Raw genomic sequence first — 20,489 nt, 5'->3', positions numbered from 1 at the left:
TTATATTAGGATATCTTCTTTCCTTAAACCTCATGAGCCCACCTGTGCTAAATTCAACCTTTTCTTACATTTCATAGAATTGGAAAGAGTTAGGGTCTTGCTCTGGACTAGGCTTTTGCTGAAGGGAATATTGTGGCTCATTTAATCTTCTATTCAGACCATTAAATCTTTTTCCATATTCAGCATTAAGGCTATTTTCCTCCTTTATTCACATATTCATGGGAGCAACACTAATAATTTCCTTCAAGAACTTTTTCTTTGTGTTCTCATTCTGATAAGAGAAGCCAAAATACTTACAGTGGCCTAGAAGGTCTGTATGATCTAATGACCTGTTTCCTTTCTTTTTCCTTTCCCTCACCTTATTCCAACCCAGCTATACTAAGCTGCTTGTCATTTCTGAAACCAGCACATACTTAAATACTAGTTTTATTGTCCTGTTTTCTTCGCATAGTCAGTGCTTTCCCCAGATGGCCATAATAGAGATGTGACCAATTACCTTGCTTCTCTCAAACCCTTTAGCTTCTCAATTACCATCCTATTTAAAATTCCTGCCACCACATAAACATCTTTCCTCTCCTCCATTGTTTTTAAAATGCTTATTTCTCCTTTTTTTCTCAATATATGTCCCCTCCTTTACTTATTTATTTGTGAAGTTCATTGTTTAATATGCTCTTTCCTCTCTAGAACTCCAGCACTGCAAAGGTGGAATAATTTAATATTTTGTTCCCTATAGGTGCTCAGTCTTTAATGTTTTATTATTTTATTGGCTATTTAATAAATCAGTCATTATAACTATTAGTATTTTCTATCTTCTCAAAAATATTCCTTAAGTATTAAAAATTATACTTAACTAAATTTCCTGTTGCCTTCAGTTTTTTTTGCCTATCATTAATTGAGATACATCATATTTAGAAGCTTTATATTCCTAACAGACTGGAGTGTAGTCAAAACTTTCACATTCTAACAATTGTAACAAAAGTTCAAAGTCTTCCTTAAACCAACCAAAACTCTTCAACAGTAAAGTTTTAATTATAATGGGGTTTTGTTGTTGTTGCCTCTAATGATAAGTACTTGCAATACAAGTCTCAGGTGTAGTTTAATAGAAATAGTAAGACTTGGGAAAGAATGGGAATATCTTGGGTGTCAGGATTCCAACAAAGATTTTAATAACTAAATCATGATGAGTAGGGATAGCAGTTCATGTGGAGGTTCATGTACTCAGAAGAACCAATGTGTACTTCCCTTCTGATTCCACATTCAATGATGTGGCTTCAATAGCTTTAGATTACCCATGGTGGAATTGTTCTTATCAAGAAGTCAACAAGTACTACAAGTTAGTGTTTCCCACCACCCCAGCCAGTTGGTACATCTTTGTTAGCATACCACTGTATTTCAGCAGATATCAATATGGGGCTCACATGCCTTCAGAATTGTGAAAAGTTCAAACTCTGCCTCTTTTGAGTTTGACTTCTTTCACTGAAGACTTGTTTTCTTTGTAGAGTAGGATAGTTGTCCCAGTACACCTCCCAAGCTTTATATACAATCTCATACTCTTGACACCATAGAGAAACTCACTTTCTCTGCTGCAGTTTGAAAAATACTGGAGAACATCTTCACTCAGATGCCCACCTCTGCACAAGTCAATTTAGGGGTGAGGGTAGGGTGCTGTGAGGGATTGAGGAGATCAATATAAATAAGGATGTAAGAATTTTCACATCTTAAAGTAACTATGTGAATAGGAATCAGTTTACAGGGAAAGAAACAGGACATTGTGAAGCAGATGGTTCCACAATGTTTACTATACTTGGTAAAACAAAATGCAGCTAAATCAGAATCTTAGTTTTTATAATTCTTTAAATAAAACAGTATTTTTAACATAATTTTTTAAAATATGGTTTTTATTTAGGGTTTGAACTACAGTTCCGATTAGGCCCATCTTTGCAGGGTAAAGCAGTTACTGTGTATACAAACTACCCATTTCCTGGAGAAACATTTAATAGAGAAAAATTCTGTTCCTTGGATTGGGAAAATCCGACAGAAAGAGAAGATGATTCTGATAAATATTGTAAACTTAATCTGCAACAATCAGGATCATTTCAGTATTACTTCCTTCAAGGGTAAGTGAAGTTAGGTGTTCTGTATATGGGGAAAAAAGTTAATTCATTGTAAAACTTGAAGTTATGTAATTTATAAAAAGTTATCAACCATAGCAGTATAATTTTTACATTGCTTTTTGACACACAAATAGAATATGGCTCTTCAATTTCTATGAGATTATCTAGTCTTTTCCTACAACCTGATTATAGGATGATATTTATTTAAGTGTGCTGGCTATTTCTGATAAATTCTAGTACATTTTTTTTTTCATTAAAACAACATTATTAGATATTATGTATATTGTATGTGGTATAATTATATAGTTATTGTACAATGTAGTATTAACTGTGTAATAATGCAGAATGGGTAAAAAATTGCTTTCTATTAAGTTTTGTTGCAACTTTGTAAATTATTGTATGTGTTAGAAATAATATAATTTTAAATAGGATAGTTTCTTCCAGTTATTCAGATACTAGAGAAATCTCACTTTTTCCCTCTCATTAAATGGAAAGTTTTAATTTTGCTTTTTTCCCTGAGAAATGAGAAAAGTGGTGGAGATTACATGGTTGTGGACCCTGTTTTATGTGTTGGCAGTGATGATCATGTGTTACCCTTGGACTGTGTTACTCTCCAGACATTCTTAGCCAAGTGTTTAGGACCTTTGGATGAATGGGAAGACAGACTGAGGGTTGCAACAGTGTCAGGTGATGTCAGCTTGGTTTCTTTTTCTTTTCTTTTTTAAAATAAATGTAATTATCCTCTGAAATACAGATTTCAGAGGTTTTGCTCCTACTTCTAATTTTACCTCTTAATATATTTAGTAATTATATGAACCATATGAAAATAGAACCATATGAAAATTTTTAAAGTTGACCATTTTTAATCCATAAAAATGTCAAGTTATGTGGTTCAACTTAAGGACATCTATGATAAAATGTGATCATTGTTATTCCTGAGATTTTTTGCTTTGACATATAAAACCAGTAGCAAACTATTAAAATGTAGAGAAAATATATGATTATGTAATTTTAATTAATAAATATTGACTTTCCACATGGAAGGCATGAGCTGCCAACAATACTTACAATAAGATAAAACTTATTTTACTCTTACATAAAATAGGAGTAACATTAATTTTCTATTTTCAAGTTAAATGTAGGATGAAGAAAGGAATGAAAATTTCACTGGCATAACTATGTACTATAAGTACTGTGAAACATTAAAATTAGGAGATGAATATATACTGATATTTTTGTGTATAAATATATCTATTCAACAAATAGAAATTGAATCCCTAATAATAACTAAGCATTGTTTTGTGATTTTTTTCTAGTACACTATTTTATTACCCTGGTCTTGTAGATGAGGACACTGATATTCTGAAAGATATAAGTGGACTTGCTTAAAGTCTCTTTTGGTACAGCTAGAATTTGAACTTAAGTTGTTGACTGCTTTTCCAATAGCATGGTAGCCTTTTTATTTTACTTAAGAAAGTTTACATTGATATTTTTCTTAGTTTTAGGTTGGTTTTGTTTGTTTTTTCTTACAGTGGTCCTTGTTGTCTTGCTTTTCCGGTTACAACATGATTCATTTCACCCCACTTCAGACACTCGGACTATCTAGGTCGTGCTACTCCCTTGCGGATCAGTTAGAATTAAATCCTGATTTCTCAAGACCTAATAAAAAGTATACATGGAATGATGTTGGACAGGTCATGGAAAAATTGAAAAAAGAATGGAATATTCTTTGTATTACAGATGTTGTCTACAATTATACTGGTATGAACTTTATTAATTTTGATGAGAATATTAAATTCTGATTATTTCATTCCTCGATATTTTATATAACAGTTTGTTTCAGTGATGGGAACTGAACTCAGGGCTTCAAAACTGTTAGGCAAGCATTTCACTGTCTATCAAGCCACATCCTCATTCCTTATGTAATGTAAATTTTATAGACATACATGATGATAATGTCTTTCAACTTCAAATATCACTGTATATAGTATCACTGTTTTTTGTTCCAAGAAAACAGTGCTTGTTGAGGATATAGTCAATATATAATTTGTATGTGATGTTTATAAAAAGAGTCATGATAGAAAGGACCTAATAATCATATCTCAACATAGAGTATTAATACTTTCCAGACTAACAAACATATTCTGTAGAGCAAAATATCTGGTACTATAGCATGTATGAAAAGAACTACATGATTTCTACTACTGGGGAGAAAATTATCCGTAAACTCTCAGAAGTTATATACTTCACATATTAAAAGAGCTTTAGATCATCTCTAGCACTAAAAAAGACTAATTTTGTTCCCAAGATACCTTAGCTATATAGAGTTCTATAAAATGTACCAAATTTTCTCAACTGATGATCTTCAAGGAGATAGTTATTCCTCTTACCTGTCTTAGCAACTGAGTCTGGACTGATGATGCCTCTGGGCATGTATTCAGTTTAACCCATTATACCTTACAAAATATTGTGTGGCCCACAATGTTGAAGAGTGTGGAGACCACTAATTTGCATATGTATAGAATAGGAATTCTGGGTGGTTCAAAAATTCAAGAAATTTCATGAGGTATTTTCCAAGTAAACATAGGAATTATGAAGATACTTAAAAAATTTATTGATCTATTTCATCAATATAGATGATAATCTCCAACAATAGCAGCAAAATTAGGTTGAAAAAATAGATATATTCTAACATTCGGTGTTTCTTTGTGTTCCTGGAAACCAGGTTTCAAAGTCTACAGTGAAGCCATTGTAATCTAAACAAGTAAGTATTCATTACTTATAAAATTGACAGTATTGGTAATTACTTAGGCATCTATAATATTATTTATGTCAAATTCATCAAATCATGTGATGGCATTGTATTAGTTACAAATGGTAAAAGTTAGAATATGGCCTAGGTAGCTGTAACAGAGAGACAGAAAAAGTGACTTAACATTGAGATTGTATGTAGATTTTACATAAGATTAGGTAGGCATTTCAGGACTAGAGTACTAGCTCAATGGTGGAGGGAAAGGAGGTTGTTTCTCTTGTAGCTCTGCTGTCTCCATTGCTTTGCTTACAGCTTTTAATCAAACATGGCTGCTCCAATTCCTGTGTCATATCTCACCCAGAGAAGATGGTAAAGGGAAGCTATGCCTTCTAAGTGCATGGTCTAGTATATGTGTTACTATTGATCATATTGTGAGACAATTACTGTTCTTACATTAGATAAATGCTCTCATATGCTAAATGTTCACAGGATAATTTTCAGAGACTTTAGATGATTGTATTTTATAATTCTCACCAATTGTTTTGCTGGGGATAGTACTTGCTGAGTTCTATACTACTGCACTCCAGAAGTCTGTAGAGTGGATTTATCTTTCATGTAAAATTAGAAAAATACTTACACTACCTAATGTTTAGAATTCTTTCACTTACCACTTGATTTTGTATCAAAATATTGAGAAAATAAATAGAGTTTTAAGATTTTACCCTTCAAAACAATTGTTGGGTAGAGTCAGACATGAAGATGGCCAGGCTCTTCGGAATCTGAGGCAGAAATCTGTTTGAGCCTACTAATTCAAGAACAGTTAGGGCAACATATCAAAAGAAAAAAAATCAGGATATCCTTGTCATTTATCCTTAACATACAGATGTGTGTGTGTGTGTGTGTGTGTGTGTGTGTGTGTGCGCGCACGCGCGCGCGGGCGCACACCCACGCACACATGCACAGTCCTCAGAATCAAACCCAGGGTCTTGCTCATGAGACTCTACATTTAGGTTACATCACCAGTAAGTGAAAATCCTAATGGGATACAAATATGACTACATTTTCTCTTTTTAACTTGAATTTCAGTGAATGTGATGATAAATCTAGGGGGCAGTATCTTGGTACCAATTTGGAGAACTCTCAGTTTAACTATTTTTTTTTTTTTTTTGGCAGTACTTGGGCCTTGTGCATTCTAAGTAAGTTATTCTGCCACTGAGCTATATTCCCAGCCCTTTTTATTTTATTTTGAGACAGGGTCTCACTAAGTTGCCCATGCTGGCTTATAACCTCTTGATCCTCCTGTCTCAGCCTCTTACATAGCTAAGATTACAGATGTGCACACCAAGGTGGGCTTTAATTTCACGTTTATTATATAATCTCTGTTCCTTATATATCCTGACTTCACCTAAGTGTTTATTTATTGTGGGTATAAATAAATAATAACTAAATTGCTTACTAAATAAATGACAGAAACTAAAAATGATACTGATTCTAAAATTCTGTAAGTGTGCTCACTGAGTAAATAAGACACAAACATGGTCATCTCATCAGCACAGCAAAGTGGTCACAATTGCAGATTCTGAAGAGAGACTTACATTAATTCCTCTGCCAAATTACTCAACCCTTGAGCCTTAGTTCCTCCTCTATGAGAGGAACATAACAGTATGTTCTGTATTGTGTGAGAGGAAATGAAGAATAACAAAGTATATTTAACTGTGTAGAACAATTCTGGGTGTGCAGTAGGTATTACTTTCCATTTTTCTAACCACTTGTATTCCTCAGTATGAATTCAGGGGTCATTAGTCCATTGTAAACATAAAACAAATTGGGTCTAACTTTTGTCTATTTAAAAAATTAAATTAGCAATTTCTCAATCTCATAAAAACAACATATTTTACCCTTCAGGATTAGCTGTGCAAAGATGTTACTTGTGAAAGAACTAATTTTTCTTCCTTCGTATTTTCCTAAGCAATATTTAAGTTAAAAAACAAGTGTATAAGAAGATACCAAAACCAAAGTTATTTTTTTTTCATAAAACAGAATCAGTATAAAATATCGATATCTAAATATAGAAGGAAGTGGGTGGTAGATGTTGATATTTCATCTTTAAACTTAACATAGATACCATTTTCAATTTAATTATAAGATATGAGTTTTCTTTTGTTCAAATTTATTTGTTTTTATTTTTTTAAGCTGCTAATAGTAAATGGATCCAGAAACATCCAGAATCTGCATATAATCTTGTGAATTCTCCACACTTAAAACCTGCCTGGGTCTTAGACAGAGCACTCTGGCATTTTTCCTGTGATGTTGCAGAAGGGAAATACAAAGAAAAAGGAATGCCTGCTTTGATTGAAAATGATCAACACATGAATGTAGGTATTTATACAGTAATACCACACTATATCAAAATAACAAAATTTCTTAAGTACAAATTAAATATATAGCTGAAAATTATTTATAGTCAGTATTTTAATATGTTAAACAATATTTGGTGAAATATTTAAAAATATGTTTTAACTGTTAAAATTTTTCAGTGTATTCGAAAAATAATTTGGGAGGATATTTTTCCAAAGATCCAACTCTGGGAATTTTTCCAAGTAGATGTTCACAAAGCAGTTGAGCAATTTAGAAGACTTCTAACACAAGGTAAATAGATGCAGTAGATTGTTCCTATCAATTTTAAGAAATTTAATATTACTTTTAAAAGGATAACTCCTTTTTTTCTTGGTTAATATTCATTAAATCTGTTGTTTTGATACAATATTTTTTGTTATTTTTGGTATTTGAAAACTGATTCTGAAAGCTGAAACATCTCTAAAGGGCATGCTCTAATAATAAAACCAATTTTCATTTTATTGTTGGCAGAATGCTCAGAATATAGTCAAACTCAACATATATTTGTTAAAAGCATGAATGGGAATTAGGTAGATCAGGTTACTTCAGCTGAGAAAGGCTTGAACAAGGCTTTGAAATTGAGAAATGTGAATCTTCTTCTGTCTAAGGTAAAAATCTTAACTATGCAAGAGGGACTTCCAACCCATGGTGTTCACCACAAACACCCTCCTTACAACTAGTGAGACTGAAGCTAGATATTAGCTAATAATAAAAGGCAAAGAAGTAAATAGTAAGTTGAGGATGTAACTAATCTAGTTAATCAGTGTTCCTTTAACAAAATAAGAGGAAAAAACATACTCAAAGAGAACTTGACGTTTTTAGGAGACAAATTAGAAAGGATTATGATGAAAGTATCTGCAAGTAGTATGGGACAGCCCAGCAGGGAGGATGTTTGGGGACCTTGGAGGGGTTCTTTTAAAATAGGAAATTTTCTTCCTTGTTCAGAGACCAAAACTAGATTAGGACCCAAATATACTGCCTTTGAAGTAGAAATGAATTTGCCTTTACATTTAAGAACCCAGTTAGATTCAGGCATCAACTTTTACAAGTATGTATCACCATAATACAGGAACTTTTAGTCCTGATTTTGCTTCATATTTCATTCACCAAAAATTTCTCTCTCCTGTAATATTTATAAGTAGTATCATTTATATGTAATATGTGTGCTCATTATAAAGAGAAAAGCCCCAAATAGTTCAAAATATAATAAAATACAATGTGCAACTTCCCCTCCTACAAAACATACTTTGAGGGAACTACCAAGTAACAGTTTCTGTGTTTCCTTTCAGATTATTTTTGAAAGAAATTTAGATTTTACATGTGGTTTTACATAATTCTCTCTGTAAACTATATATATATAGTTTATATATAATTCTCTCTGTAAACTATATATATATATATATATATATATATATATATATATATATATACTCTTTTTATATTTGTATATATGTTATATACATTAAACTAAAGCATGGACTATTTAATTTGTTCATTAGTTGACAATATGAATTTATTATAGTTATTTCTCTTAACTCCCAAGTAGCAATACACTGTTTTAACATACTTTAACTGGTTGAAATTGTGACTCAGTGGTAGAGTGCTTGTCTTGCATGTTTGAGACACTGGGTTCCATACTCAATCTAACTATCTATAAAAAATAGATAGATAAATATAAACAAACAAACACACAAACGAAAGTTTAAAAATAAAAAGAGCACTTTAACTAGTTTTTTTTTCCCCAATTTTTTTGTAATTCTTTCATTCAATGCATTGTTATTGATCCACCTACTGTGTGTTGGACACTCAGGCATGAGAATTCAGTGGCAAACATAGCAAGAACCTTGCCCTAGTGGATCTTATATTCTTATAAGCAGTACTATCTAACATATACCCTGTATATGTATGTTTATTTGCTATCTAAGTAGATCTACAGGATAAATTGTTATATGTAAAACAAGTAGGTCAAAGGATATGCAAATTTCAAATACAATAGATATCATCAAATTGACTTTTTAAAATTATACCTACTCACATTTTTTGAAAAACTCTCACCAACATGTGATACCAATAATCTTTGAAATCTTTTTTCAATCTTGGAATGTGTGGTTAAATATCTTGTCTTAGTTGATATTTCTTTTTATGTTAATGAAGTATCTTTTCACATGTTAATTAGCCACTTACATTTGTTGCACTAATTGTGTGTTAGTATTTCTTCCCATTTTTTATTGGACTGTTGGTCCTTTTCAATTTGATTCATTATTATTGATGGTTCCTTATTATATCGGTGTTAAATATATTCTCTTAGTATGCTGTTGATCTTTAACTATTGCTTACGGTGCTGTTTATTTTCAATGTAGTCAGTCTTTCCTTTTATGGCTTTTCACATCATGTTTAGAAAAGGCTTTTCATAAACATACTGTTTTTTTCTAATAATATTATTCATATTTTCCAATAAAATATTTTATGAAGCTACAATTTATGTGTATCACATGAAAAAGGTATTTAGCTTTATTTTTAAAATGTTGTTAAATTGATAATCCATAATTTTACACTGATTTGAAATACAACCATAATACTTCTTAGTGTATAGCCATATCCTAAATATACTTTAGGCTTTTATCTGTGTTTTCCATTTATCTGCCTTCAATTCTATCAATACTAAAAACTATTTATTGATACTACTGGTATAGATTTGTTTTTTTCTTTCTCAAGCATTTTTAGAAGTTTTACTCTTCCAGATGAACCTTAGAAATTGGGTTTTAAGAATCTGTTTTATTTTATTGCTTATGTTTTTGTAAGCCATTTCAAGGTCTGTTTAGAATAAAACAAGGACAAATTAATTAATTAATGGAAAATTAAGCCTAGTATATAACAAAGGAAAAAGCCCACAAATGCTTTATTTATAAAGAAACAGGCCAAAGGAATTTATTGTGAGGAAGGGTTCTTCAAAAGAAAACTAGAAGCAGGAGGCTGTGGGGGAAGTTAGCCTAATTGGTGACTTACCACTTGCCCAGTAATTCTTCCTCCTGGAGGCAGCTGGCACCTCAAGACTAGTTGGGGCACTGGTATCTCTCTCCATCACCTGGAAGTTGTGTTTGAACCTGGGGCTGTTTCACCCAATAAATTCCTCAGTATAACAGAATTCTCTCTGAATCAGGCATCCACAAAAGCAAAGGAGTGGTCTTAGATAGTGAAATTGCACCAAGTGTTCTCCAAAGGGCCTACCTCCGTTTAGACTTGGCTCAGATGTGCCCACCATTCATTCCCGCCTTCCATCACAAGTACTTCTTTCAGAGAAAGCAAAGAAAGTCAAGTTTTTAATAAGATTTACTTTAGAATTGGAAGCAATCTTCGAGGAAACACAACTCCTGAGGTTAGACTATTTGGTAGCACTTGAGAAGAAAATGCTACTACCAAAGTCCAGATGTCATGAAGTTTAATAAGTAGGGCTGAAGGAGTTGAGTATTTCCTGGCACTCATAAAGCCTTGAATTTGATTCCCAGCAGTGTTAAAAAAGAAGAAGCAATAGTAGTAGTGGACATTGACTGAGAGCAAAAAAAGTGGGGCTTGAGTTGAACTGATAACAATCCCTTTGTTTGTTTGTTTTTTGTTTTATAATGACATTTTTGTCTCTGTGTGTTACCCCCACCCACTGTGCATATGTGTATGATATGTGGTATGGAGATGATAAGCAGGAGGATGGAGGAGTAGGAAGATGGTTATGAAATTAATATTTGTTTTATTTTGTATGAAATAATTGTATATTTAAAATTTGAAATCAGGGGCTGGGGTTGCGGCTCAGTGGTAGAGCATTCACCTAGCACATGCAAGGCCCTGGGTTTGATCCTCAGCACCACATAAAAATAGATAAAATAAAGGTATTTTGTACAACTACAACTAAAAAATAAATATTTAAAAAAATTTAAAATCAGTGACAGTTATAATCTCCCTGTGAATATTTGCATTTAAGCACTCATCTTTTCTTCTTTCAGAAAATAGTAGAGTAACCAAGTCTGATCCGAAGCAGCATCTGAAGATTATTCAGGGTCCTGAATACAGAAGGCTTGGGTGCACTGTGGATATGAACATTGCACTAGTGACTTTTATACCACATGAGTATGTTATTTGTTTTCTTTGTGAAATAAATACTGCTACTACTTATAAACCATTATGGCTAGTATAATTTTCAAAGAGCTTATTGAAATCCTTCATATGAAATGAAATAGGCACCATAATTCTACTTCAGCACATGACATATTCATGTTTTTTATTTGTGCCAGGTCATATTCCTGTGCATGTATGTAACAGTCTTTACTGTTGGAAAAGTTTTTCAGTCATAATAAGATTCTGATGATTAAGATTTCTATGCCCCTTGTTAGAAAAATTTTATTTGTAAGTTTTGTGAAAAACGTTAAATAGGTTTGTATTGCTTTATCTGCTCTAGCGATGGGCCAGCTGCGATTGAAGAATGCTGTAATTGGTTCTGTAATAGAATTGATGAATTGAATTCAGAGAAGCATCAACTCATGAATTATCATCTGGAACAGGTTTTACCTATATTTATTGCTTTTCTTTGAGTCTTTAAACTATTTTCTTATTGTTGATGATGATGCAATATAATTTAATGTTTTCCAGGCAGTTAATTGCCTTTTGGGAAATGTGTTTTATGAACGACTGGTTGGCCATGGTTCTAAATTAGGACCTGTCACTAGAAGATATCCTTTAGTTACCCGGTATTCCATTTTCTTTTCTTTTCATGAACGATTAAAAACTAAAATTTGTTTTTTAACTGTGAATTAACCTAAATGTTTCCTTTAAAGCACAACTTCAGTACATTTCTTAAACTATGAGAGTTTTGATTTGGAATTAGGCTTAATTGTGTTAGGCAAATCTTTAGTTAGAAAAATGATCATCCATATGAACAAATTTATAGTTGTTGTTATTTACATTAATGTTTCTGGAGGTCTGCATACTTAGTGTCTTAGTCTGTTTTCTGTTGTGGTAACAAAATACTTGATGTTGGGTAATTCATAAGAAACAAGGTTTAGGGGCTGGGGTTGTGGCTCAGTGGTAGAGTCTAGCACGTGTGAGTCCCTGGATTCAATCCTTAACACCACATAAAAATAAATAAATAAAATAGTTGTGTCATTGTGTCCAACTACAACTAAAAAATAAATATTAAAAAAAAAAAAGCAAGATTTAGTTTTGTTCAAGGTTTTGGAGACTTGAGAAGTCTAAGAGTGTTATACTAGCATTTACTCAGCTTCTGGTAAGCACCTCCAGCTGCTTCAACTCATGATAGGAAGAGGAAGGGCAAGTGAACACATATGAAAGAGACAAAGCAGGAGGGGCAGTCTTACTTTCTAACAACCCACTCTCTTGATAACTAATCCAGTCCCTTGTGTGAGTCCCCCACAAGAAAGGCATTAATTCATTCATGAGGACTCCACTCATATGACCCAAGTACTAAAAATAATGCCCATCTTCTAACACTCTCACATTAAGAAATTAAGATTCCAGCACATGAACTTTTGGGAGACACACTCAAACCATAGCAGTTAGTGATAAATACAGTGTTAATCAAATTGAGCAAGCATCTAGATCCTTATTTTCTCCTCCTCCTCTTTTTTTTTTTAACTTTTTTTTTTAACTTTGCTGGGGATTGGGCCCAGGGGCTCTACAAGCCATCTACCATTGAGCTATACCCCAACCACATAGTTCTTTACTTTAGAGGTAAAATGTAACATAAATTGGGCAACTTGAAGATAGTAAAAGCCTTTGAGAAGTAGCATCAATATCTCAATTGTTTTCTTGTGATTTTAAGAGAGGTTTTAAAAATTCCTTAAAATGTTAGCATTATATATGCTACAATGTTAACTCCATTCATCAGATCCTATTAGATTTACTGCCATTTGGGGAGGTAAATAATGTTTATTGATTTTTCACCTATATCGAAGTTTTTTTCCCTGTAAATGGTGTCACACTAATTTTATTTATTATACTCATAAGGAAAGTTTAATTTTTAATGTTGCTAATTCAGATTCTCTCCAAGCAGTTTCTCTGTGTGGATTTAATATTTAATTTTATCTCTATAGGTATTTTACTTTCCCATTTGAAGAAATGGCCTTATCTGCAGAAGAATCTATGATTCACCTTCCAAATAAAGCTTGTTTTTTCATGGCACATAATGGATGGGTGATGGGAGATGATCCTTTTCGGAACTTTGCTGAACCAGGTACATCACTTTTGACTTCTCAATGGACAGGGAAAAAATTTCATAGATTGTTCAATATGATCTGTTTTTTTGATTTCTTTCCCCACTAGGCTAGAGGTTTTTAAACTGTTTCACCAGTTTGAGAGAGAAGAAAAGGAGGTAGAACTTTGAAACTAATGCTGTTATAATTACATCTACATAAGAGAGATTTTCAACCACTGGCCAGAGAGGTATTAAGGCATTTGAAAGGCAGTTATACCAGAAACTAATTTTTTTTTCAGGTTCCCCTCACTTACTCTAGCATCTTGTTTTCAACAATCATGTTATTGCCAGGAAGCGTTTTATAGGAAACACCTTGATATGTACTTTTTTCAACAGTTTAGAATTAGTAGTTTATTATTGTGATCTTAGAATTGATTCAGAAATCTTATATGCTGTTATTTAAGAATATGACCTTGGGCTTAAGTATTTATGCCCTTTCTTTTCTAACCATTCTAAATGAAAAAAGAAATTCTTCTATATGCCATGAATTTAATATAACCTCTTGCCAAAATTGAGTAGCAAGTTGGAGACGGAGCCTTAAAATGTTTTGGTAGAACTATAGTTATAAGAGTCTATGTTAATACTATCAGTATTTTTCCTCAGGAAATAACTTGGAATTTTGAAATTGAGCTCAAACTTTTAGAAGAGACTATAAGGTGTAATTTTTGCCACATATATATAAGATAGAAAACTTTGTCCTATATCATTTTAGATATGATTTTAGCCAATAAATCATTTATGGTAGAAATAATGCAGTTTTAAAATGGTATACTTCCTTGAAGTAAACGTTTTTATTCTATTTCTTAAGCCATTGAAAACAAACTTCTTTTTTAACAGGTTCAGATGTTTATTTAAGAAGAGAACTGATTTGTTGGGGAGACAGTGTTAAATTATGCTATGGAAATAAACCAGAGGACTGCCCTTATCTCTGGGCACATATGAAAAAATATACTGAAATAACTGCAACTTATTTCCAGGGAGTGCATCCTGATAACTGCCAATCAACACCTCTTCATGTAGCTGAGGTATAGAAAAACAATTCGTCCACATTAAGCAAAGATATTCAAGATTTCTTCCCAGCTTTCCTCAAGTAGACTATACAGATAGCTAGTTGAACAGGAGCATTGATTTGGCATTGAATTATATTTTTGTATAATTTGAATAATTCTAACAATCTTTAAATGCAATTGTTAAGGAATACTGGGTTATAAAATGTTTAGCAAGTTAATTTTTAAATTTTAATTCAGAAAGAATTCAGGAAGAGCAATCATATTTGTCAATAATTCCATTTTTATCAATTTTTTATGAAAACAAAAGTGTAAATATAACTATTGTCTATTCCTCTTTTGGGCTTTTCAAAGCAACTTTTGAATAATGCCAATATTTATAATATTATCTTCTACCTAATACAACTTTGTAAATAAATGCTTATAATTTTAATCTTGCTAATAAGATCCTTGATAGCTTCCTAGCAACAATTTTTTTGGAAACACGTGCTTATCTGAAAAATACCTATTTCAATAATTTTCTATAATATATATGTCTCAAGTCCTGTGATAAAAAATTGATTTGATTTTTGAGGGATTTAGTAAACATTAATTAAGTAAACATGAAATAAGAACATTGGCTGATAGAACATTATTTACCTCCCCCAATGGCAGCTCTTTGTCTTCATATTGCGTTTTAACAATAGCAAAAAAATATATACATGTATGTACACACACACAAATATATACTTATAACATTATGGCACAACTAAATGTTAAAGCTAACTTAATTCACTTAATTTTAAGTTATAAAATCCTCTAGGATTGTACTTGTTAGGATTCCAGGTATTTTGTTATCTTTTATGTAAGGATATGTTAAAACATTTTTGGAACCAATCTAATTTTTTTATTACAAGCTACTATTTTCTGATTCTGTGTAACATCAATGTAGATCATAAGTCTCAGAGGGAGAAATTGTAACGAGTTTAATCTATTTTGTCCTATAATCCCATATATGGAATGCATATAAAAACTTAGAGTATACAACATAGAATACATATTATATAATATGATTAATTATATAATAATATAAATTTGATGAATATATGTAAGCTCTAGATCATGATTTTTTTTTACCTGTTTTAATGTACCTATGTCAATTTCATTGGAATATTTACAGAATTGAAAATGGGACTCAGTGGCTTAAGAGTTTGTTATCTGCAGGCTTCAATTTGGTCACTCAGACCTAAATTTTACAATAGCTAAATAATTCACCAGGAAGGAATTTATCATTAATTACTTAGGAAACCACCTGGAAATTAACAGTCTGACTAGATATTAAAAACAAACAAGGGCTGGGGTTGTGACTCAGCTTTAGAGCACTCACCTAGCACGTGCAAGGCCCTGGGTTTGATCCTCAGCACCACATAAAAGTAAATAAAATAAAGGTATTTTGTCCAACTACAAACTAATATATATATATATTAGTATATATATATACTAATATATATATACAAGAAGCAGGGAGAAATACTGGCAGAATTGCAGTGATACAGGTTACATTTTTTAAAAGCACTAACATTTTTCTTCTTCTTTTCTCCCTTGTGTCCCTATCTCTGCAAAATCTAAACTTCTTTTTAACTGCTTTACTCTACATATTCTCATATTCCCTATGTTTGTTGGTTCTGTTTGTTGTTTTGTCACATTTGAACATCAAACTTCATTTGAAATTCTTTCTGAATTTTCATTTTGTCTTACCATATGTATCTTTTTGTGTTAAACCCATGCCTAGTCTTGTCTCCTCCCTTCCTACCTGTTTCACTTTTCTCTCTTTTACATGTGTGACTGTGCTTTTTTCAGAACATGTTGGATGCCGCTAGGAAATTACAACCCAATTTATATGTAGTAGCTGAACTGTTCACGGGAAACAAAGAACTGGACAATATCTTTGTTACTAGACTGGGCATTAGTTCCTTAATAAGAGGTAGGCTTGTTGAAGTGTCTTTCCCATTTAAAACTTCAGCTTTTGTTTAAGTGTACTAAAAGGCATTTAGTAGTTTTTTAATGTAATTCTTAATAATTTTCAATACAATTAATATTCTTTTGGATAGTCTATGTGAGAGTTTCCAATCTAACTCAATCTATTTTTATCAGTAAATATTTCTACTTTGGGGTAAAAGATCTCATTTCAAATCACAAGGTTGTCAGGATGATCTAATGGCTCCCAATCAAAACCATTTTTTGTTGTTAAAAATATACAAATCTGTTCTTCATTTTCTACCTGGGTATATGATATAATCTTTAGATTTTTTCCTATAGATTTTTGTATAGCTAACATCTCAATAAACACCTGAGGTTTACTTTTTTCTATCTGAGCCATCTCTCCCCCTAAGTTATAAAAAACTACTTTGGTCACTTAAACTAGTAGACATTTAGTAATTATCATTAATTACTTAGGAAATTGCTTAAAGAAGTTTTGTTTTTGATTATACTGATTTGTTCTTTATTTTAAAAATCAATTGTGAAATTTAACCTTTTCTTGGACATAAGTAATAGAGATTGTTAAAATGTTCTGTAATGCTCTGCAGAGGCAATGAGTGCATATAATAGTCACGAAGAGCGCGGGTTAGTTTACCAATACGGAGGAGAACTTGTCGGATCTTTTGTTCAGCCCTGCTTGAGACCCTTAATGCCGGCTATTGCACATGCTCTGTTTATGAATATTACCCATGGTAATGAGTGTCCTATTGTGGTAAGCATCATTCCATTTCTTGTATCTGCTTATTTTGCTAGATATTTTGATGTTTACTTATCTGCTATTTTGTGGCATGAATATCCACATACTTCAAAATAGTATCTTAGATTTAAAAGCAATTATAGCTTATGGTTTTAAAGATGTTCTTTTGTTGTAGAACAAATTAATGTATCTTATAGAAAGTATTTGTGTAATTATTTTTTATTTCATTATGATACAGAATTTTACTTATTTATTTTATTATGATACAGTGCTTTTCCTTTGAAAGAAAGTATATTTTGCTGTTTAGTTGTTTCCTAGCATAGATCAGCCTATGATGCTCTCCCAAGTACCACAATTGTTTCTATGGCATGTTGTGCTAGTGGAAGTACACGAGGCTATGATGAACTAGTACCTCATCAGGTTTGTTTCTGTGTTGTTTTTTAAAATTCATATGATTAGCATTTTTATCAAAAAACTCTCATTGTAATTAAAATGTATACATGGCCAAGTTTTACCCTTCTCCAGATATCAGTGGTTTCTGAAGAACGGTTTTATACTAAGTGGAATCCTGGAGCATCCCCATCAAATACCGGTGATGTCAATTTCCAAAGTGAAATTATTGCAACCAGGTGTGCTATCAATAAACTTCATCAAGAGCTTGGAGCCAAGGGCTTTATTCAGGCAAGAGACCAAGTTTTCTAAATATCTTTCTGAAAGTTTACAGGGAAAGACTTATCAGTTTGAGCACTCATTCCCAATTTGAGTGGTAATTAAGTGCTTTTTTTCACTTCTCAGGTGTATGTGGATCAGGTTGATGAAGATGTAGTGGCCGTAACCAGACATTCACCCAGTATTCATCAGTCTGTTGTGGCTGTATCTAGAACTGCTTTCAGGAATCCCAAAATTATTTTACAGCAAGGAAGTACCTCAAATGTGTATCCCTGGTAATGTAATCTAAAAATTGTTATTGTAATTGTATCATTATATTAAATTATACTATAATGCCATATACATCATCATTATATGTTCTATATAACAAATGCAAGTGTGAATGTAGTTAATAAGAGGAATTACAAATTTTGGATAACTTACATTTTTATTGCATGGAACAAAATCTGGACAGAAATACACTCAATTATTAACCTTTTTCTGAATTTTTAAATGGTTTGTTTACATCTTAATACATTCTGTTTTCCCTTAATATGTATACAATGAACATGTATTTGTCTTATACTCTGACATAGATAAATATTTCTTTTTATATGTGTGACACACATTTACATATGTGTGTATAAGTATGCATTGCATTTGCACACATACACATATATAAACAAAAATGGAAAATAGTCTAACATGATACTTATGATTCCTTGCAATCCATCCTCATCTACTATTCTAGCCCTGCATTACTCTACTGTTTCAGCCAAATAGATGTTTTCACTGTTTCCCAAGAAGTCTTATTTCTATCTGTATATGATTTATATCCTTCAAGGACTAAAGTTCCACCTCTTTGAAAAACCTATACATACTCAGTGATTTTTCTTTCTAAACATATAACAATCATATTCTGTCTCTCTTTTGATACTTAATTATAAACCATATCCCTGAGATATGTTATTATTTCTAGACTTTTTTCTAGATAATTATATTTTATTTTCTTGTTATTATAGATAGTATATGATAGCATAGCATGATTCTGTTTAAGCAGCAACAGTACGACTTTGGAGAGTCTCATAAAAATAATCACATTCTATAGGTGTTCATTGCTGGTTGCTAAATATGTATAATTCCAATCTTTAAATATTATCAACCTGAATAGTTTTAGTGTTAAATATTCCTTACTTTCCTTAACTGTTAAATTTATATTCAGTAATCTTATTGAATCTTTACTAATATTCATAGATTTTTGTGTTTATTTTCTATTTTTTTTTTAGTTGTCAATGGATACAATGATTTTATTTTATTTATTTGTTTTTATGTGGTGCTGAGGATTGAACCCAGTGCCTCACATGTGCTAGGTGAGCACTCTACCTGTGAGCCACAACCTCAGCCCTATTTTCTATTTTTGATGCTGGGGATTGAACCCAGACCTCCTGCATGCTTAGCACATGCTCTACTACTGGCCCATGCTCCCAGCCCCATCCCTTCACAGTTACTTTTACAGAACTCCATCATTGTACAGTATTATCTCAGGTTTTGTTTTGATCAGTGATGATTCTTAAAACATTTCCATCTGTTAAGTCTACAAATTGTGATTTTAAGTGTATTTCATATTTTGTCATTCAGTTTTTAATAAAATTTGCTATGGTTGGTAATATTCTTATTTAAATTTTGAATGTACATTAGGAACAATTTTTTGTTAACTTTTTAATATATTTGTAGGCAAAATTGAAGAAGTAGTTCTTGAAGCTAGAACTATTGAGAGAAATACAAAACCTTATAAGAAGGATGAGAATTCAATCAATGGGTTACCAAATATAACAGTAGAAATTAGAGAACATATTCAGGTATTTGGGATTCACCTCTTTCTATTATGTTGAATATTTTAAGGTCATGAGAATTATTTGTTGAATGGATTTTTATATTTTTTTCAAGCTTAATGAAAGTAAAATTGTTAAACAAGCTGGAGTTGCCACAAAAGGGCCCAATGAATATATTCAAGAAATAGAATTTGAAAACTTGTCTCCAGGAAGTGTTATAATATTCAGGTATGTTAATTAGAGTTCAAATTATTGACTTTACCTATATTTAAAACAAGTTTAACTGTAAACTTTGAATAAATCACTCCTAAAAATCAACCATTTTTTATTAACATCATACAGAGTTAGTCTTTTTTTTTAATTAATTTTTATTTTAGGTTGTTCAAAACATTACATAGTTCTTGATATATTATATTTCACAATTTGATTCAAGTGGGATATGAACTCCCATTTTTACCCCATATACAGATTGCAGAATCACATCAGTTGCACAACCATTGATTTACATATTGCCATTCTGGTGTCTGTTGTATTCTGCTGCCTTTCCTATCCTCTAATATCCCCCCTCCCCCATCCCCTCCCCTAAGATACCATCCTAAGATACCATCAAAACCACCCTAAGATACCATCTCACTCCAGTAAGATTGGCAGCCATTATGAAGTCAAACAACAACAAGTGCTGGCGAGGATGTGGGGAAAAGGGTACTCTTGTACATTGCTGGTGGGACTGCAAATTGGTGCGGCCAATTTGGAAAGCAGTATGG

The 20,489-nt window shown here is 32.0% G+C and overlaps 1 pseudogene; it reads left to right on the top strand.

Annotated features, from left to right (window-relative positions):
- Positions 1-1,791: 1,791 nt before the first annotated feature.
- The window catches only part of LOC143404302 (glycogen debranching enzyme-like), a 54,214-nt pseudogene continuing 35,516 nt past the window's right edge, over positions 1,792-20,489 (top strand).

The sequence above is a fragment of the Callospermophilus lateralis genome, chromosome 7, assembly GCF_048772815.1.
Source record: "Callospermophilus lateralis isolate mCalLat2 chromosome 7, mCalLat2.hap1, whole genome shotgun sequence".
In the NCBI taxonomy this organism is placed as follows: domain Eukaryota; kingdom Metazoa; phylum Chordata; class Mammalia; order Rodentia; family Sciuridae; genus Callospermophilus; species Callospermophilus lateralis.
The sequence above is the reverse complement of the archived record's forward strand: the minus strand, read 5'-3'. Positions and strand labels throughout refer to the sequence as shown.